This window comes from Cydia fagiglandana, chromosome 18 (assembly GCF_963556715.1).
Source record: "Cydia fagiglandana chromosome 18, ilCydFagi1.1, whole genome shotgun sequence".
Lineage (NCBI taxonomy): Eukaryota > Metazoa > Arthropoda > Insecta > Lepidoptera > Tortricidae > Cydia > Cydia fagiglandana.
Window position 1 is genome coordinate 2394280 of NC_085949.1, and position 21678 is coordinate 2415957.

The 21678-nt window shown below is 37.3% G+C and overlaps 1 protein-coding gene across 1 annotated transcript in view; it reads left to right on the top strand.

The window, feature by feature from the left end:
• The first annotated feature begins 3383 nt into the window (after positions 1-3383).
• Positions 3384-21678, top strand: part of LOC134673271 (uncharacterized) — an 89259-nt gene continuing 70964 nt past the window's right edge. The window contains exon 1 of the mRNA XM_063531237.1: positions 3384-3548. The gene's annotated coding sequence lies outside the window, so the exon portion shown is untranslated. The remainder of the gene's footprint in view (positions 3549-21678) is intronic.

The window sequence follows — 21678 nt, forward strand, 5'->3', positions numbered from 1 at the left end:
GAAACAAAGTAAATATTAATTTCTTTCAAAATCCGATAGACAAGAATGGAGATAAAAGATTGAAGAACTGATAGCCGTTTGTCTTATAATTCTCTCTGTAGTGCGAATGTGGGAGTAACGGCTCGAAACTTGTCATAAACCGCGGGGGGCCCCTTAAGTTAGCTTTACGGTTTAACGCGCGTATTTCCAGTCACTCGCGTACCCCCGTCTACAACGATAGCGCGTCGCCACCCCAACCGGTTATTTCATCGCGCTAGTACCTCCCGCCTCTTAAAACGAAGTGATTATATTCTTGGTGGTTATAGCTTAATAGAAAAACAAATAAAAGTTACATTGATAATTCACCCAAGGATTAGTAATTTGAGGTATTTTCCTGAAGCTACAAAAGTTATAATAATAATAACGGTTGAGAATCCCACACCATGCTGTTGGGGGACATGGTTACAGCGCGAGCCAAAACAGTGTAGTCTTCGATGCCACTCAAAAAACGAACCACCATCAATGATATAACTATCGATAAGTTATACATAGCACAAAAAATACTTTCATATTTATTTTAATGCGGTTTTGTTGATTAATTTTCGCATACCGTTTATAAGTTACACTCATTGAGTTGAACTTAAAGATCAACTCAACTCAACTCAGCTGAAACGTCGGAATTAAAGGTAAAAACAATGAAATTATATCGCGGTAGACCCGTTTGTGTAATTAAATATGTAACTTATAGATCATTGATCCAGTGTAGTGTCGTGCTTTATGCTATTGAAAAAACTAATCCAAAATAAGTCTGAGCTATCTGAGCTGTTGTAATGCTAGAGTTACACAGAATCTACGAATGAAAAACAAAATATTTGTAAAAAACAATATACGCCCACACAAAGCGCTGAAGCCCCACAGGTTGCGAATGCTAAATGAACTTTTTCGTAACCGAGCTAAAGACTTGTTTTTACTTTAGGTTTTAATTATTACTCTGTGCAGGCCGCGATGGTCGCGATTATCGCCTATAACAGTTGAAAAAACGCCACTTTCTGTCGCTCTCTGGTAAGAGACGGGCGTATTATCTTGTTACTATGCTCTAAACGCTACCATAATAGGCCTGCTGATATGTATAAGATCTTACATGACGAAAAGCGCAAACATATGTGATGAAACGACAAAAATGTTCGTGTTATGTCGAATGGGGTTGGCTGATCAAAGTATTTACCATATGGCACCAACATAGCTTGATTAGCTTGCCATGTCAATCCTCAAAAATAGATGACGTAATTTAAGCTATGATGGCGCCATCTATGCAAACCTTTGACAGTTGCCAACCCCATCTTTTTGTCATGTAAAAGTTACCATCAACTCCTCGTGAGTTACGGAGCTATGCTCGCCAAACTCACCATTCGATGATGTACAGTCAGACTGAATTAGACATAGGACGTCCGCTTGCACAATTTTTTGTTACCGACCGATCGTACAAACTTATCGATAAGTCGCACGGAAGTGCCGATAAAAAGACGCTCCCATATAATAGAAGTTACGCTTTCATTTTAAAACGACAAAACGAGTTTATCGCGAACACACACACAGACAGACGCTGCGGGAGACTTTGTTTTATAAGGCGTAGTGATATAGCAATCCTATGCGTTAATCTAGAATCGTTTGTGCAAGCGGACATTTAAAGAGTAAGTTTAGTATATAATAAGAAAATATTTTATTATTTGAGACAACAACAGTTACACTTATCGTTTGTGTTTTTGGTAACTCATAATGGCCATAATATTATGCATTGGACCTTTAAGAATTTAAAGATGCCGGAAATATAATGCTTATTTTGTTTTATGGAAACGTGTAAAATCGGTAGGTACAGTCGCTATCAGATATATCGGAGGCCAATATCCTCACATATATTTGAACATGCGCCTGTTGTCAAGCCGCTATAGTGCGTGTTCAGATATTTTTGAGCACCTCGGCCGTTCCGATATGTTTGATGGCGATTGTAGCATAAATATTTTTACAGTACATATGGACCTACTTTCCCGCACTAGTGCGTAAAACAGGCGCATATGTCAAAAATTTAAAGGGCCATACTGTAAAACGTTGTACGATACACGTGCGAATAGCTAATTTACTATTTTCCGCACTTGTATCGTAAATAACTATTTTAGTGTTAAGAAAACAGTAAACTTTTTTTTTTTTGAATGGGCTTACTCATGGCCTCAGACCAACAGACTAAATCATAAAAGCAGTTTTTTTTAATTCAATTTCTTTTTTATAATGCATGATAATGTTGTCTGGCAACTTAATAAACATTCATATTTATTACTTATAACAAACTATTATAGCGATGTACTGGTTAGCTGATGATTTGATTTACGATTTGTGATTTTTTTTATCTGTTTTGGTCGTTAATCGAAACCGAGTGGTTAATCGAAACCGCTGAAATCATCCAGAATGGCTTATAATAATTCAATACAATTTCTAGGAAAATTTCGCGAGTATGTAGGCATAATTAAGTTTTAATGTGTTTGTATGAATTTATTCAGAATAATATTGTGATATGATTTCCCGGCCGAATACCTAGTAGATCTGCTTGGAAATAAAATAAACTTTGTATTGTTTGCTGTAATAATAAAGTTATTTTTTTAAGCTATTTGTTTTATTAACCCGAACAAACGATTAAATGGCGATATGCTAAATTAATCTACAAGAAATACTTAATTCTAAACACCCAAAGGGACCGGAAAACCCCTTCCCTGCCCCTGTGAGACTCGAACATTTTTTTTAAACGGGTTGCTCACGTATTATTGGTTAGAATAAACGCTTGACATGTTTTCGACTCTTGTTTCTTTACAATATTTACGTTAATGAACTTATTAAGAGCCGGCCAGGCCAAATACCTTTTTTTAATGTTATAGTCAGCAAACGAGCAGACGAGCCGCCTGATGGGAAGCGGTCACCGTCGCCCATGGACATAAGCAACATCACAGGAGCCTCTTAAGCCTTTTAAAGACCATTACAAATAGCATATAAGAGTGAATTGTAAAATTTTTTTACATAGAACTAAGCACTTGTAATTAGTCTAAAGTTAATTAATTTCATTGTGTAACCACAGTTAAGCCATTTCTATTTAGATGCATGAAAGTGTGTTAGCGTATGCTATAGATAGACTTATACATATGTGTACGAATTAAGTACAATAAATACAATACAATTTAAATAGTTAATTTTCGTAACACAAATGAATCAATTAAGTCAAGGCTAATCACAGCTTAACTCCGCTTAATTACGTACAATTTTTTTGCAATTCACTCAAACCTTACGCCAATCCACTTGCACTTAACCCTTCGTCTTCCCATGCGACATACCCCATACATGCCCCAGTCGCCCGCCGATCGCGAGCTAGAGCGCACGCGCGAACGCCTTTGTTATTTTGTTTACATCCCACATCGCCATTCGGCGTCGAGCGCTCCGCCCGAACTGCCGAAATATTGTGAAGTGTAGTGAACATTTATCTACGAATCAATCGGATCAAGTTGTAATAGGATTGTTCGCTTTTACGGGTAAGTTTTAAGTTAAGGTGGAAAATTAAGTAGAGACCGAAAATTATTTCAGCTCAAGTCTGTTTTTGCGCGTTTGCTATTGAATTTTCAGGATTTTGAATGTAAAATGTTATAGGTTCTAGGTATTTTGGTTTAATTTCTAGTTTTATTTTATTCAATATAAATGTAAGGGTAGGTAATTTTAAGTTGTCGCATTTAGTAATTTTCGGTTACATTTTAAGCAAAATTTGCCTTTTTTTATTTGCCGGAGTCCACTAACTGATATGGTACAAATATATGGAAAAATATGGGTGCATAAAATTTACTTAAAAATATGTCCCATAGTTCTTAATTCGCCGACATAAAGATCTATGGGACATATTTATGAGTAACATTATGTGTGCATATTTTACACTTGACTGTATGCCACTTGATGTACATATACCTACACATAGGCACTGTATTTTGAAATTTTAAGTAGTTCCTCGAGTATTTGAATATCATCGTCACGTTGGGAGAACACGTAATAGAATAAAAAAAATCCTGTAAAGACATTTGAAATAAGTGGTACTTAACTGGATTTTCTATCATTGCCGACGCATTACCTGCGATTAAATAGTTTTGTGTCGTGTCGCGAATTCGCGCCTTGCAATGAATGGGTTAAGAACCTAAATAAAAAATCTAACTGCATTATGTATTAAAGCTTTTTCTTTAACCTAAAGTTGTCTGGTATAAAATGCCATGCCATCATATATGAAGTCCCACGAATTTATTACGTAAAAATAATTTAAAATCAGAATTTTTAATAGGTAAATCAGTTCTAATTACAGTAATTGGTATTGGAATCAGCTTGAAATTAAATATACTTTCTTCAGTTTGACGTTCCTATTTGGTACTTAATTAGTAAACTGGCTCAACCTTGTTTGTCAAAAAAGGGTGCAAGTCAAGGTCGTGCGATCCCTATCAAGGGGTGACTCAACTGCGGCACGAAACTGCCCATAAAATGTACAATAAAGCTCTAATTAAACCTTTTAATTTTTAACGAAATTACGATTAAAACCTACCATACTCGTTAGACATGTTAATTAGTAGGTGCTACGTAGCTAAAAATACTTGAATAATTTCTAGTTGCTATTAATTTTCTGGTTCTTATATCGTCGTCTAGTACCTACAACGCCAGCCTTATTGAGCTTACTGTGGGGCTAGGTTCGATTTGTGCAAGATTGTCCCATAATATTTGATTATTTAGGTCACAATTTATTAACTATCCGGTTCGAAGGACCAAATTCAGGATTGTTGCGAACTCTTTAGATTTTTGACAAATATTTAAATTTGTATTTTTTATGATTCTTTACATCATAATATGTCACTCTAAAATAAATGGCTAAACGTTTCGTGGATATTTTCTTTTGGGTTATATTTTCTCTTATTTCCTTCATCTGGCGACCGTTAAATATAATGGAAATGTTACGTAAAGAACGAAGTATAGCTAGGAGGCTATTCACAACGGCAAAAAACGATATTGTGGCTAAGTTAGAGTCGACCGACATCGACGACATCACCGCGGCCTTTAACAAGCTCCAGCTTCGAGCCGATTCCTTGTTCAACGTCGACCAACGTATAAAAGAACAATGGCTAAAAACGGACGAGATGACTGAAGATGAAATTTACGAAGACTGCATGACCAGCGATAAGTATGAAAGCGACTGGGAGCGTATAAAAGTCATGTACGACAACGTTTCCCGGAAGAACGAACGCGCAAAGTACACAGATAACAGCACTAACTTCCGCGAAAATGAAAATGGTTCAGAAACGATTACGTGGGGATGCTCATCCAGAAGGGCAAGGAGAGGGATTCGTATTTAAGGGTAGGTGATGTAGTTTATTAGACACAGATTATAAAGTGGTCTTTAAGAGATAATTGTGTAAGAGTGGCTAAGGTGCGCACAGCAGATGGGCAATAATTCACACGAGCCGTTCAACGCCTGAACCCGCTTGAAACACAGGACTCTACCGAGATCTAGAGAAGAGTTTTGGGCCTCTTGCCCAAAAGGTGGGAGGATGTTGCGAACTCTTTAGATTTTTGACAAATATTTAAATTTGTATTTTTTATGATTCTTTACATCATAATATGTCACTCTAAAATAAATGGCTAAACGTTTCGTGGATATTTTCTTTTGGGCTATATTTTCTCCCTTTTCCTTCATCGATACAAAGTGATTTTTGCTAAATTATATAAAGAAAACGTTAATAACTTGGACGACCGGTCTGGCCTAGTGGGTAGTGACCCTGCCTATGAAGCCGATGGTCCCGGGTTCGAATCCTGGTAAGGGTATTTATTTGTATTATGATACAGATATTTGTTCCTGAGTAATGGTTGTTTTCTATGTATTTAAGTATTTTTATATTATATATATCGTTGTCTGAGTACCCACAACACAAGCCTTCTTGAGCTTACCGTGGGGCTTAGTCAATTTGAGTAAAAATGTCCTATAATATTTAATTTATTTATTTATAACTAAATATCCATCATTTTATTAAGTTTTCACCTGTTTATGTTTATGCGTTGCCGGTGCTACGTTGACATAGTAACGATGTATTTACACAAATGTTACGTTACGTATATTCCAATCACAATAGGGATTTAATTACCGTGGGTATTGCGGCCTACTTATGAATAATAGATCTATTCAAGTATTTCAAGTCAGCTGTAAAGAATGGGGGCAAAGTCATGATCTTTTCAAAAACAAATTCTTTAACGATAGCTTTATATTATACACCGTGAAATTTTAGTGGTTGTTTTCCCGCGGCAGGGCGATTTGCTATCGGTAGTACTTTCGAATTATGATAGACAAACTTATAAATAAACGGTTTTCCAAAAAAAAAAATTACAAAAAAATAACCTAAACTCTTACAAGCGAAAAACAATAGTAACACACTAAAACTGCAAGTCGACGACAGTTCCCGATATTCTAAACAGATAAACAAATAAACAAGCACATGTTACTTTTTTAAACTGTGTAACAGGCTAGAGTGCTTTAATGTTTGACAACTGAAATTAAAATTTACTTAGACTGTTCCTTCACGATTAACAGTTGAAATAAAACCTTTTTTATTAGTTTGATGATTGCCATTACGTTGTGTCAACTTTGGTAAATCGAATAATTACATCCTCTTCGCTTATTAAACTAATGTGATAACCGATCCTGTCAATGTCATCACTGCTATTTCTAGTAAAATGGATCGACATTACGAATATTCTAATTTAGAGTACGTCGCGATGGTGCAGCTTACGCTAGGGCTAACTACGAGTTCAAACGCCAGCAAATGCACAGGACAGAGGTGATTGTGTATTGAACGTGGCGGATTGCAGTTCGAACAATTATTGCGGTATCGGGAAGTTTAAGTGTTTGTTTAAGTTTTTGATCATTAAAAGCTTGATCTTAACTTGTTATGTTTACTTTTAAGGATCTGCAAACTAACTGCACGTAAAATGTGTGAAGGAAAAATAAATGGAACTACTTTTTAGGTTATTTTGTTTCATTCACTCAAAAGAATTAGGTAGGTACTACTGCAGTGCTACTACTGGTGTTAGGTCACTTTCGAGTTTCGTTCGACACATTTATAAATCTGGCATTTCTTAACATTATTTAAAAAAAAGATTACACATCGACTGTATATCGATAGCAGAATCATTTCGTTGCGGGAAAACAACCACTAAAATTTCACGGTGTATGTACTGATTAGTCCCGACCGACTAATTCAAATTTTCTTTTGCATCAAATATTCATGACATGTTCATCTACAACAATTATTACAATCTACCTTATCCTATAACAAAACGCTTAATTAAACGAAATATTAGAAAACTAAAAGGGCCCACTGATGTCCAGACAACTGACAGGCAGATACCATCCGGCGGTCTGTCAATCAGTGGGCCCCTTAACAATGGGGTTGGCCGGTCGAAGTATTTTGAAGTAGGTACCTAAGGGCCACTTGCACGTTACCATTCCACTAACCCGAGGTTAAGCGCTTAAACCGTTCACTTAGTGTCAAATTGTACTGGTAACCATAGTAACTCCAGGTTTAACCGGTTAACCCGGGGTTAGTGGAATGGCACAAGTGGCGCTAAATGTTTTATCTGTCATTCCTAACTCCTAAGAAAAGTGACAAATTCCAGCGTTTGTTTTTCGGAATGGATGCCAAGATGGGATTTAAGCCAAATCCTAAAGAACTAAACTAGAGACAGGATAAACCTATGCTGGCTCCATCTACAGGGTGATTCATGAGACGTGAGCAGGACTAATCCTGCACACTCAGTAACTGATAATTGATCGATCACCGTCGTATTTAGGTGAAACAACCACACTTTTTCCTATTTTTTAACTTTTTGGTGAGGGCAAATTTAATTCTCTACAATCATGCTGGTCACCCTACAAGATCCAATTCATAATCATCATCATCATCTCAGCCATAAGACATCCACTGCTGAACATAGGCCTCCCCCTTTTTTGGGGGGGTGAATGCCATAATCGCCACGCTTGGCAGGCGGGTTGGCGATCGCAGTCGAGTACACCGAATTTGAGGGTCGCTGCTGCCCGTCCACCGGTGGTCTTGGACGTGGTTTAAGGACATACCCGGGTCCAGGACATACCCGGGTCCCAAGACCCAATTAATAAACATAAAACCTCTTTAACCGTAATGACAGCATTTGATTACGAAGTAAATAAACTGTCAAACTTGGGTGAGATACGAGTTTTCAAAAGTAACCGGACTGTGATGACAGTGATATACGAGTTGATGACATTCAATTTGACACAGAATATCGGTAGTTTAGTATTCTAATTTTAGGGTGACCATGCACGTCGTAAATATTTTTTTATTTTTAAACACGAGTAGAAATTTAACGTTAATCTCACTAATACTGATACGAAACAGTTGCTTATAATTTACAAAATGCGCAGTGTTAGTCCTGCTCACGTCTCCTGAATCACCTTGTATAGACACCTTTGACAGTTGCCAACCCCTTTGCTTAAAGGCATCGGGTTTATTACGGTCTTCCATCGCAATAAATAGTCTGTGCGGAAAAAGAAGAGTCGTAGAATGTACCTATGGGCTCGCTTACATTCCATGACTCTTCTGTTTCCGCACAGACTCTACCGCGTTTAATCTTTTTCACACCAAATGGTAAATAGGTCAGGAAATGAATGCTCAAAAAACGTTGTAGAGGGAAATGCTAGGAACACAATTTTTGACTCCGTAACTTTGTTTGGACTAGTTAGGAGGTGAACATATCAAAAGTCCCCGGCTGTAGCCCCGGTGCTGGGGAGTAGAGGGGGGTAAGAAGGTCGAATTTTTCGGTTGTTCATTGATATCTTGGAAACTTTGCGTCTTAGCGACATGACTACTAAGACAAACCGAAAGCTGATAAAATTAGTTACAAGTTTTATCCAGTCAAGTTTTTCGATATCTTGAATAGTTTTTGAGATACCCGCTCTTGAAAGTTTATTTAGGGATTTTAATTTTATCTTGATATCTACATCAGTGAAGCTGTTAGGTAATGTTTGGTATCATTTTCGTATAAATCGGGGGTGCTGAATTCATTTATGGTATCACATTGACACTATTTCGAAGTAAAACCAAAATTAAAAAAAACATATTTTTTTAAATCCCTCTTCAAGCTTAAACAGCTGAACCAATTTCGTTGAAATTTGGTATAGAAATAGTTTTAGTCTCGACAAAGGACATAAGATAGTTTTTATAACCAAAAACATCTTTTGAGGGTGTGAAAAGTGGGGTGGAAGTTTGTACGGAGAGTCAATAACCGCTGAACCGGTTTAGATGAAATTTGGGGTGGTATACATCTGTGATTTAGATGAAAATGATACCAAACATGACTTCAAACCTTACCTTAAGCAGTATTAACCTCAGGAATTCAGTTTCGTCGACGAAGTTGAATTCCCCCCATACTCCATTTCACAACGTTAAAGGATGATTATTGAGATAAAAAGTATCTTATGTCCTGTCTTGGGACTCGAAATATCTGTACACCAAATTTCAATTAAATCGGTTGAGCGGTTTAAGCGTGAAGAGGAATTTAAAAAAAAGATATTTGTTTAAAGTTTACATGTTTTTTCTTAGGAATGGTGTCAATGTGATACCAAAAATGAATTCAGCACCCCCGACTTCTACGAAAATGATACCAAACACGGCCTAAGAGCTTCACTAATGTAGATATCAAGATAAAATGGAAAGCCTTAAATAAACTTTCAAGAGCGGAAATCTCAAAAATATTAAAGATATCAAAAAACTTGACTGAATAAAACTTGTAACAAATTTTATCAGCTTTTGGTTTGTCTTAGTAGTCATGTCGTTAAGGCGCAAAGTTTCCAAGATATAAGTGAAAAACCGAAAAATGAGACCTTCTTTCCCCCCTCTACCCCCCAGCACCGGGGCTACGGACGGGGACTTTTGATATGTTCACCTCTTAACTAGTCCAAACAAAGCTACGGAGTCAAAAATTGTGTTCCTAGCATTTCCCTCTATAACTTCTTATTGCTTGGCCTAAAAGGCTCTCTTGATTGTTCAAAAACAAAGCAAAGTTGCATTTTATTCACATGTGAGGCAAAGTAATCAATAGCAAATTTTGAGTTGTTTTCTTATGTTTGCTGGTTGAATTGACATTTAAATGATGATTTAGAATGATACATAATATATTTAATAATATCATGTGGATTTTGTTTGATTTGTTTTTGTTTGAATAAATATTTTCTTAATAACTTAAATATTTTCTTCGGGTTGGTGTGGTGAAAAATTTTGTGTCTCACTCGGCAAATTTTGTTTAACCCTCGTGCTTTGAAACCCTCGCAGCGCTATTCCATTTTTCGAACCAATCGCTACACTCGTGGTTAAATTTTGGAATCTTTCGCTTGCTCGGGTATCAATATTAGCACGAGCGGTTAAACAACAACTTTACCCCCTTGTAAAACAAATAACTATTCCAATGTCACTTGCGATTGAAACAGCTATACTCGATAAAATGGCGATACTTCCTGTCCTCAGCTCAGTTGATATGGCCAATCAAATACGAGACGATCAATAACAACAATGAGTCATTGATTAATGACAACGATATTGATTTCAACACCTGATCTTAGCTTGCTGTTGTTAGGGGTCATCCATTAATTACGTCACACGTTTAGGGGGAGGGAGGGGGTCAAGAAAATGTGTCATTGTGACATGGGGGAGGGGGGAGACACAAACTTTGTGACGTCACTTTAACTTCATCAGTAACCGAAAATTTATTTAAATTATTTAGTTCGCTGTACATTTAAATAACAAGTTTTTAAAACGAAAATAGTTTTTAATCGTTTAATTTTCTTTCCTAAGCAGTTTTGGGTTATAAAATTACTAATATTTATATCGTTAAAAATATTTTGATAAAATATTAATAATACTTAGTTACTTACTTAATTCGATTTGGCGATTTCGTAGAAAAAATGTGACGTCACACTAGGGGGGGAGGGGTTTGCCAAATGTGACCAAGTGTGACAAGGGGGGGGGGGGTCAAAAAACCTAGAAATTGGTGTGACGTAATTAATGGATGACCCCTTACTGAAGCGTTTAATATGATAGTGGACGACTGCTACGTGGGGCACACTGAAAGTTTCTGGATTCTGATATATGAGACGACTTACAGCGGGATTCGGGAAATGAATTAGAGATTCACTAGATATGAAATAGTAAAGATATGTGTCGTTCCACGGCAAAAGGTACTTTATGGCGGCCGCAATAATATTGGAGCGGCGTTAATAATAGCGTAAGCGCCAACCACCATAAGGTACACTTTACCCGTGGGACTTCACATATCTTTACTATTACATGTCTAGGCATTACGAATCTCGCCGTTATTTTTTCTAAGTGGCCAGTCCAGGAATTTTCAGTAAGTATGCCCTAAGTATGTATGTATGTATTACAAACGTCCCTTTTCCTCTGTATGGATTTTATTGTATGGACATTTTATTGTAATACTAACCGTCGCTATTCTATGCCCTTTCGCTTCGATTTTTTTTTCATTATTATAAGAGGAGCGTAAAATTCATATAATTTTTTAAAAGCTACAGTGCTACATAAAATAGTAGAATTTAAATAAATTGGAACTACAAAATTTCTATTCTAAATTGTTGCCAATAAGCATGCATTTTACGTCAAAAATGTGATAGTTACTTAGAATGTGGCGACCTCAATATATTTCTACAATTTCTTTTAACTCTTGTAATAATTGTATCGAGGGTTAATCCAAACCCGGTGCACACCTTTTGCGGAACCCTAAAAAAAAGTTTGTAAGGTTTGTAACTTGATATAAAGCGTCACCGAAGTCGGTAAAAAGTGTATTAGTTTTTCCTTGAAATCGGTCACGCTTGTGTAGGTACTAATAGTCTACTTAGCGACGCTGAAACGAGTTTTTAGCGACAATAATATTGCTTTCTTACCTTACAATAAAACCCGCAGATTTGTAACGATCGTGTAGATATTTAAAACGTACCTAAGACAAATAATAGGTAAAATTTTTGAAAAACTATAACCCGACTAGGTTTTTGTGCCCTCTTTTTTGAAAGTAGGTGAAAAAAAAAACTTGTCGATTGTCACCTAATTTATTAAAATCCATAGAAGTAGCATCCTATAGAAATGGTATACGCATGCCTCCGTGAGGGACAAAACATACGCAAAGCGACAATATTAAAAACACGTTTTAACATTCCTGACAATATACCACAAACAATCTACGTAATTCGGTCGGGTTAATATGTTGCCCATTATAAACCATACTAAACTTTTGGTGGGCAACAAACAAAAAGTGAGATTGTGACAAGGACAAGCAATAATACCGCTTTCTCTGCTACTCCTACTGAAAGTTCCATAAGTGCATCTCGTTCGGTCATTTATCCCCTCCCCCATGTCCTCTTTATATTATTGTACCTCTATGTTAAAATCGAAAAAGTACCTAGTCTGTCTAAAATGCCTGCTACACGGCAGCTGACAAGCCTACTAACCGTCTGACCTTGGTCTGTCCTTGGTCAGTTTTGGTCAAATTTTGTTGGCAACAACTGTCTACACGGTCCGGGACCGGCCAAGGCCACGCGCTCTGGGGGCTTGTCGGCTGCAGTGTAGCAAGCCTTTAAATCATAAATCCACGTATTCAAAGGTCCTACCGCGTAAAATGAATCGAAACTTCTTTATCGGCGTCTCTCTATCGCTCTACCTTAACCTATCTTAAGCTGACACAACCTTCTACTTGAAAATAGCCACGCAACTTTGCCAACCGCCTGTCTCCTGAAATGAGGTAGACGTATTTCTATGTAGACGAAGCCGCGGGCATCAGCTGGTCATATGAGGAGTATTCACGTGTGCTAATGTGCCGTGCATAGGTAATTAGCGCCTACTTGACTAATGCAGGTTACGCGGCAACTCAAATAAATTCATTGTTGAAATGGCCTTCTAATATGTACTTAGGTAAATAAGTATACATACTATATTGTGCACTAAGTAGAGATTTTGGACCATATATCTTTACCTAGAGTACTGTCGCCATCAGATATATCGGAGTGGCCAATGTGCTCACAAAATATCTGAACACGCCTCTATTGTCAAGGCCTTAGAGTGCTTGTTCACATATGTTTGAGCACCTCGGCAGCTCCGATGTATCTGATGGTGACTGTACCTAATAGGCTAATGGCATAGAGGCACATAAACATGGTGAAATTACCGACTTTTGTTTTATTAGTGTGCATCTTGTCTATAAAGATTAGAGTACTTATTTAATTCGTTAAACGTATAGTGGAGGGGGAGGGGCACAGTTTAAAAAAATGTTTTAAGGTACCTATATCTGCTGCGTATATTTTCAGAGAATTTCAGATCACTTAGGTATGAATGTCGATTATGTCCGATTTAGGTAATTCTATCATGTCAAAGCCAATATTCAGAGTGGAATTTCCCGGCGAATTCACATTTTATTTCTAACAATCGCGCAAAATGTATATGTTGCAGTCAAAAGTGTGAACTGGTCAAAAGAACTTTTAATCGACAAAAACAGGCAAAACTGCTTTTGACTGAGCATGTTGGTCAAAAGTAGTTTTACCTGAAAATCTCGTAGGTATCTCAAGGTAAATAAATGGGTCAAGTTTGCAGATGACACTCCTCCATTTAAACCAGTAGCTCATGGCTTCTTTAATTAAACCGCAAGAAAGCGGTAGCAGCGGCTGAAACCGCAGAGGATTGAAATAGTCTCGTTTCAATACGAGTACATAATACTCGTGCTGCCACACGATCGTGCCGTGAATAGATGAGACAGGCGTACCCTTGAGAGACCCCACACTAGCGTCCTTTGAGCGTCGGCGTCTAGTCAGCGCCATGGAGAATGGCGTCGCTGCGTAGTTTCTCCAACGTAGTGTCGAGCAGCGACCATAGAAACTAGACGCCGACGCTCGGGAGACGCTAGTATTGTACTTACCCATTTAAAACCATCAAATAGGTCGTCCTAGATTAGTTTCATCGTGAAGTAACTTCGTCTTTTTTTTACGAGCAGCCAACGCTGCGTTTGAGTGAATTGCAAAAAATGTGTACGTAATTAATTAATTCGGCCATCTTGGATTCTCAATGGAAGGTGATCGGGCGGTGAAAAGAGCGTTTGAGGGAAAACCGATAGGACGCCGCCCGGTCGGTCGACCTAGGTATCGATGGGCGGATGTGGTGGACGCTGTTCTGCGCGAGCTCCGGGTTGAGAACTGGCGAGACACGGCACAGGACCGGGATCAGTGGCGAGCAGTCGTGTTGGAGGCCAAGACACACTTTGGGTCGCTGCGCCAGAGGAGTAAGTAAGTAATTAATTACGTACACATTTTTACTGCGCTTAAGCGCAGTTAAGAAGCAGTGACTAGTCTTAACTTAATTGATTCATTTGTGTTACGAAAATTAACTATAAATTGTATTGTACTTAATTCGTACACATATAAGTCTAAAGCATACGCTAACACACATTCATGCGTCTAACTTAAATAGAAATGGCTTAGCTGTGGTAATACAATGAAATTAATTAACTTTAGACTAATTACAGGTGCTTAACTATTGTACAATTTTTTTCAATTCACTCGTTTGCGCTTTTGCGTGGAAACCTTGCTGGTCATAAACCCCTGTTTTCATTACCAGCCTCTGTTATAGTGTGAACAATTTCACAGTAAATCAACCTCACTAAACGTATTACTGTAATGCAGCATTAAGTAGCGCAGTTTTCCGACTATCAGAGCAATCCCGCCGATTGCCGTAATGGCGCTCATTGTAACCAGTTCCGTGTACACAGTACAAGGCTCATTCTATTACTGTAAACTGTAAATGCGGAAAATTCTGTTTGAAAGATTTAATTTACTCAATAGCCTTAGTGGCTTTGGAAATTCATTCATTCATAGAGTCTGTGCGGAAAGAGAAGAGTCGTGGGATTTGAGGGCGCGCCAGTGCTATTTTATGGTTTTTGCTAAGCTGACAACACTGGTCACGTGATTATAGTACGACACTAAAGGTCATGATACTTGAATCCCTTTTGTTCCGGTTTTTTACCACGGCTTACTAAACGGAGCCTGGTGGTGGTGTCGGCTCGTCAACTCAATCCTCTGATTTAGCGCAGGCACTAGTTTTCTTTTTAAAACACACTTGTTTTTATATCTCAGATACTAAAAAGTGACTGCGATTGACAAAACTGCTAAAACTATTTAAGAATCTGCCCAATACAACTGTAATTTTAGTACCAAACAAGATACGAGTCTCATTTATGTACTGCCTAATCTGTGCAGTCCAACAGTTATTAAAACCGGGTAGATCGGGTAGAAATTGGGCAATAGAACTGTAATTTTATCTGGGATATATTTCACCCATTGTAAACTTGACTTGTAATGTATGTGTACATTATTAATAATAAATATGAATATGAATAAAAATAGTGCATAAGTAGGTAGGCCTTATTGGGATATGTCCGGTTCTCTCATCTCACGATATTTTACTTCGCCGAAAAGTCACTACTAAATATGAAATATAATTTCGTAACTAACAGAACCTACAAATAAAGAAATATTTTATTTGAAAAAGTTTTATTCTTTGTAATCGAAGTCTGAATTAAAATATTCAATGTCACTTATGTTTGAGCTAGCTTCAAAACAACCAGGGACACTCATAGAACTATTTTCATCTGAACTGGATGTGCTTGAATCCGGCACGTAGATTACGAATTCTTGCATATCACCTACTTAGCGGTTTTTTATCCGAGATACCGTAGGTACTTTTACACAATCATGAAAAAGAAATTAAATATGCATAAAATGGCAAGTATCAAGACTATTTGTAAGTTATTTTAAAGATCATGAACCTGCATATTTATGAAAATTAATATATTTTGAATGAATATACTTACCGATTATGTACCGGAGACAAGTTACTGAGGGGGCTTATTAAATAGGTAATTATTTAATATTAAATACAACATCAATACCCGCGAATAGCGGAAACACGTTCCGCGACTTTTCGTAAGTCGATAGTCGGCTTTTAGCCGTTTTCTTCCCGCTGACAAAACCGAACAATGTTAATTATAATTTTCCTTGTGGTTTTATGTACGGTTTTATCGTGTTTTGAAAATTTTTTATACATAAAACTTGCGGTTTTTGTTAATAAAAATATACATTGACAGAAGTTTGTTTACTTTTTACAAGACAGGTGTCAAAGGTTTGATTGCCATATAAAATTTAAAATGTTAGTTCCCGTTTCTGCCACGACTCTTCTCTTTCCGCACAGACTCTAAGAGAAACGGTGACGACCGCTTCTCCAATACGAACGTAGTCCCCTTTTCCCTCTTTGGATAATTAACATTACAGAAAATATTTCAAATTCAAATTCAAATTCAATTTCTTTAATGTCAAAAAAACACATGTCAAACAAAATCACAATAGAACTACAAAATATACAACAAAACACTAACACTAAATTAAACACACAACCAGATCAAGGAAAGAAGAAGAAATCATTAAAACTTATACATTACAAAATGTCATTATTTATTTACGAAATTATTTAATGTTCACAATTTGATGACTATTTACCATAGCTATTAAAAAAAATCAAACGGAGGGAAGGCGTTTGAGTTTTTTAACCTTTTAAACGCCAAACGGCGCATCCATTTGCCGTGCCACTGACGCCACGGTAAAATTTAGTTTTGTGAATAATTTTCAGTAGATTTTCATCAAAACACGATCGACGTCAAATGCCGTCTTTGGCGTCGTTGTCACGATTTTGCGTTGACGTCAATTGCCGTCTGTGGCGTTCCAAAGGTTAATCGTTTTAAGAGTTAGAAGTTAGAAGCTTTTAAAAATTGTATGGAAGTTGATTTTCGCTCTAAAAGCTTCAAGTGGTAACAAAACTGCCAAATATGTGACGTCACCTGCTTTGCAAAATTTGGCCAGATTGACAAACAGGGGAGGAGCGGTAAAAGGTCTCTTTATTAAAAATTAATAAGTTGGTACATCCCATTTACTATGAGCGTTTAAGCCCCTGCTTAAAACCCCTGTGCGAAACTCCTAACTCCGGCCAAACTCGGCTCCGCTCGGCTCAGCATTGCTCCGAGCAATTTTTGGGGTTGGCACCACTTGACTTCCTTCCTTCCTTTTGCGTGCACAACCACAGAAAAGATAATCACTTGAATTTTGACAACCCTAAATAACCGAAAAGGATAGTGCCATATGTTAGAAAGGTATAGCATGATTCGACCCTGAACTGCTGTCAAACTTCGGTTTTGTAGGAAGTTTCCTATCTGTACGGTAGTACTATTATTTGTTCTGTGGTTTGAGTACCTAAAGGGCTTGTTAGGGAAGTACTTAATATTGCCGCCGATCACGACGCCAATTGGTGATAATCACGCAAGGGCGTCCGCGAGTACAATTAAAACATTAAAATCCTTTTTAAATGCCCTTAGTTACAAAAACCAGCAATTATTCTATTAAAGTAAGAAACGAACTAAATTAGCACAACGTTACGGCAAAAGAAATAATTACGTAACAATAAGTATACCAAATATCATTCTAATTAATTATTTTTTTATAAATAATACAAAGAAGGTGTTACAAAAATCACCTGTCCAATTGATTAATATAAATAATTTATATAAATTAAAAAAAAAATTGGAATAATATTTTCAATCTGTTTTCAGTTTGTTTTGTTTTCAATTTGTGAATATAACCCATTCAATTGACAATAGGTAGGTAATATTACAATAATACAAAGAAGGTGTTACAAAAATCACCTGTCCACTTGATTAGTATAAATAATTTATATAAATTAAAAAAAATTTGAATAATATTTTCAATTTCTTTTCAGTTTGTTTTGTTTTCAATTTGTGAATATAACCCATTCACTTGACAAAAGGAAATCTAAATTGGGAACATTTTGCACGCTAAAAGTAGATCTATAGATGCCTATAGGCAAAGATATATTGATTGAGTAAGATGGGTAAAAGGGACAATTTCGTGCTTCGAATTTGACAGGTAAACGAGATGGCGCTGTACAGCTCCATACATTTTGTGGTAACTCTGATTGTCAAAAGTTGACGTTTGACAATTAAGTGACCGCAAAATATATGGCGGAGTACAGCGCCATCTGTTTTGGTTGTCAAACTAAGGGGCACGTTTTTTTTCTTAGACTTTACCCCTCTATTACAATATATTCTCTTTACTATAGGTAACTAAAGTAAATAAAGGCACATTCTGTATTTAATAAAAGCTCAATTAACTTGCCTCAGACCCTGGCTTCTTTTATTAGAACCAACTGGCAGAAACCCATTAAGGAACCGAATTTAATTGCCAGTATTTTAGCTCTGTCTCTCGCTGATTGATAAGTTTGGTATGACGTATCCTTCTACTCGGAAACCTGGGTATTTGGCTTGCATTATTTGGGCGTTTTCAGAAATAAATATCGAAAACCCGATTCTCACAGATCCCGGTGTTTTTGGGTTCTTTCAACTCAGAATCAGTAGCATATTCAATTATGATGATAAAATAAAAAGTCCCAAAAACTTGTATGAAAATTGTACATTCCACTACGTTTCGCACATACAAGTGAAAAAAGTTTCATACTAAAACGTGACGTAATGGAATGGAGATTTTGGGACATGGTGGGATGGAGAATGCTGTCGATTCTGAGTAGAATGAGCCCAAGAACGTCCAGATGTGAAAGAATCAGGTTTTCAATATTTATTTCTGAAAACGCCCATTTATGATAAATACTAATACCTTATTCATAAACGTTTACTAAAGTTGACAAGCCGATAATAATCGTTTGTCCCTTTCCATCATACCAATACGTCGGAAAGGGACAAACGATTACCTATTATCGGCTTGTCAACTTTAGTAAACGTTTATGAATAAGGGGGTAAGACAATACTAAGACTCCACTGTCCATCTGCCTGTCTGTCACCAGGCTGTATCTCACGCTGCTGCTGTTGCAGGCTGTGAGATACAGCTGAAATTTTCACAGATGATGTATTTCTGTTGCCGCTATAACAGCTAGCTAAAAAGTACGGAACCTTCGATTGGCGAGTCCAACTCGCACTTGTCCTGTTTTTTTTGAGCAATGCACGGAATTCAGAGCTTGTCAGGGTTCAAGTCGTGAAAAAATATGGTGAAGTTTGACCATCAGCATAATCTCATAGTTTGTAATTTAATCTCTCTCTCTTCCGAGCTATATATCAGCTTTCCGTGTTACTTGCTTCCACTTCGCCCTATCCTCGACGTCGTTTTCGGACACTTTGCACTCAATCATCTAAAAGTGCACTACGTCCTTCCATCTTGTTTTCGGTTTACCTCTGCCTCTTTTACCGAGGATGAAAAGTCGTAGTGCTAAATTTCCGACTTAGTCTGGTGGTCTCCTTCTAACGTGGCCATACCATCGCAGCCTACTCTCCTGCATTTTGTCGGCGATGTCACGCACGCCCAGCCTGCCTCGCATGTACTCGTTGCGGGTTTTATCAAGCCTGGTAACAGCACATCCACCTCAGCATCTTCATTTCGGCAACTTGAATGGTATGCACGTTCTTTTGCGTAACTGCCCATGTCCACACTTTTTAATGTCAAAGTTATTATATTCCGTCGGTGACTCTATTCCTTTGAAAAAAGCGCTGGTGGCCTAGCGGTAAGAGTGTGCGACTTTCAATTCGGAGGTCGCGGGTTCAAACCCCGGCTCATACCAATGAGTTTTCGGAACTTATGTACGAAATATCATTTGATATTTACCAGTTGCTTTTCGGTGAAGGAAAACATCGTGAGGAAACCGGACTAATCCCAATAATGCCTAGTTTCCCCTCTGGGTTGGAAGGTCAGATGGCAGTCGCTTTCGTAAAAACTAGTGCCTACGTCAAATCATGGGATTAGTTGTCAAGCGGACCCCAGGCTCCCATGAGCCGTGGCAAAATGCCGGGATAACGCGAGGAAGAAGAATGTGACTCGATTCCTTTAGGATTTAGGACGAACAATTCCACGGCACAATGGAAAGTATAATCGTAGGTTATGGGTGGTTATGGCGCATGAGTCACCTTGCGTGCTGTACTCAGTTAAGGCGGCTTCACACTTTAAGAAAGTAATTAGGACAATGTCCCTTACACACGCGAGGGGCAAGAAACTACGGTCGTGCAAGGACTGTCGTGTCGGCAATACATTAATAGGTCATACACACAAGGAGATGAAAAAAAAACGACTGCTGCAGTTCAAAGCGAACTGAAAAGAAATAAAATATTTTAAGATGGGTATGTTAAGTAGTCGTGGGACTTTTAGTAACCTGCCTATTGCATTTTCCCATTCAAAAGGCCCCGTAACTGTAATCGAAATAAAATGCACAGGTAAAGTTATGGCCACATATGTGTATAAAATTTTGTATTCGTTATTTATGACCGTGAGTGTACACTAAAATTTCAATTTACATTCATAAAATCATAAACATTCAATTTACATTAAGTAATGTGCATGCATAGATTTTTTTATATAACTTTATTTTTCTTAATAAATCTGCAGAAGAAAGTCCAAAGCCAAAATCGCAAGAAAAAACCGTATTCAGTTAAAAATATACCATTTGGGTAATTTATATATTCTAGATATATGCCTCAGTCGACCTCTAAACCTTTTATTTTATGGAATTGCATGTTTAGGCTAGATGGGCCAAGCTGATTGCCAGCACGATATGCTTAGAAAGCTTTTATTTCCTACCAAAATATATGGTAGGCACTGTAGCAACAACGGTATTAATTGGCTAGTTTCACTAGTTTGCCCTATCAATGCAATACAATTGGGCCTAAATATTGCGTTGTGTCAGACTGTATCATGACGGGCCTGTGTTCTGACAGATAATTTGTTTTGAACTTGTAACCGTCAGATTAAGAAAATGCGTACCTACAGTATATATTAACTTTTAGCTTAAAAAGTAATTTGTTTTCTCTGTTTCCATGCACACTAGCGGCTAGGCTAGCAACTCGAATAACAATCTTAGCGGCACATCGGCGCATGCGTTGCATAATGCGTGTTCACAACAGATCACTTGCCAATAGACGGACCATGTCTTGCGGGTACAATCGTTAGCTCACAACGTAATGGTTATCCCATACCTACATTTATAACGATGCTAGAGGTAAAGGTAGATACCTATTTGAATGTATATTTAATACTTAACCACATTGTTAAATAAATTGTTTAAATAATTATTTATTTGATTTGTGTACAAACAGCAACACTCTTAACTATACATCGTTGGACCTTATTAAAAAATACATAAGGTCCACCGATGTACAGTTAACAGTGCGGGTGATGGTACGCACGACACGCCTTAAAGTGTTATGTTGTGGCCTATTTGGCTATTTGCTGGACTATTTATTACGTTTAAATTTTAAATTTCTGTGATCATCTGTCAAATTGAAGTAGCTATACTTAGCCTTATTGCCTGCCATAAATAGCATACCTAAATTTAATATTGATGCCATATTAAACTGACCATAATTTTCATATGAAATATAAATTTAATATTTATGACATATACCTACATCAACATTCAAATATATGTATATTTTTAGGGTTCTCAC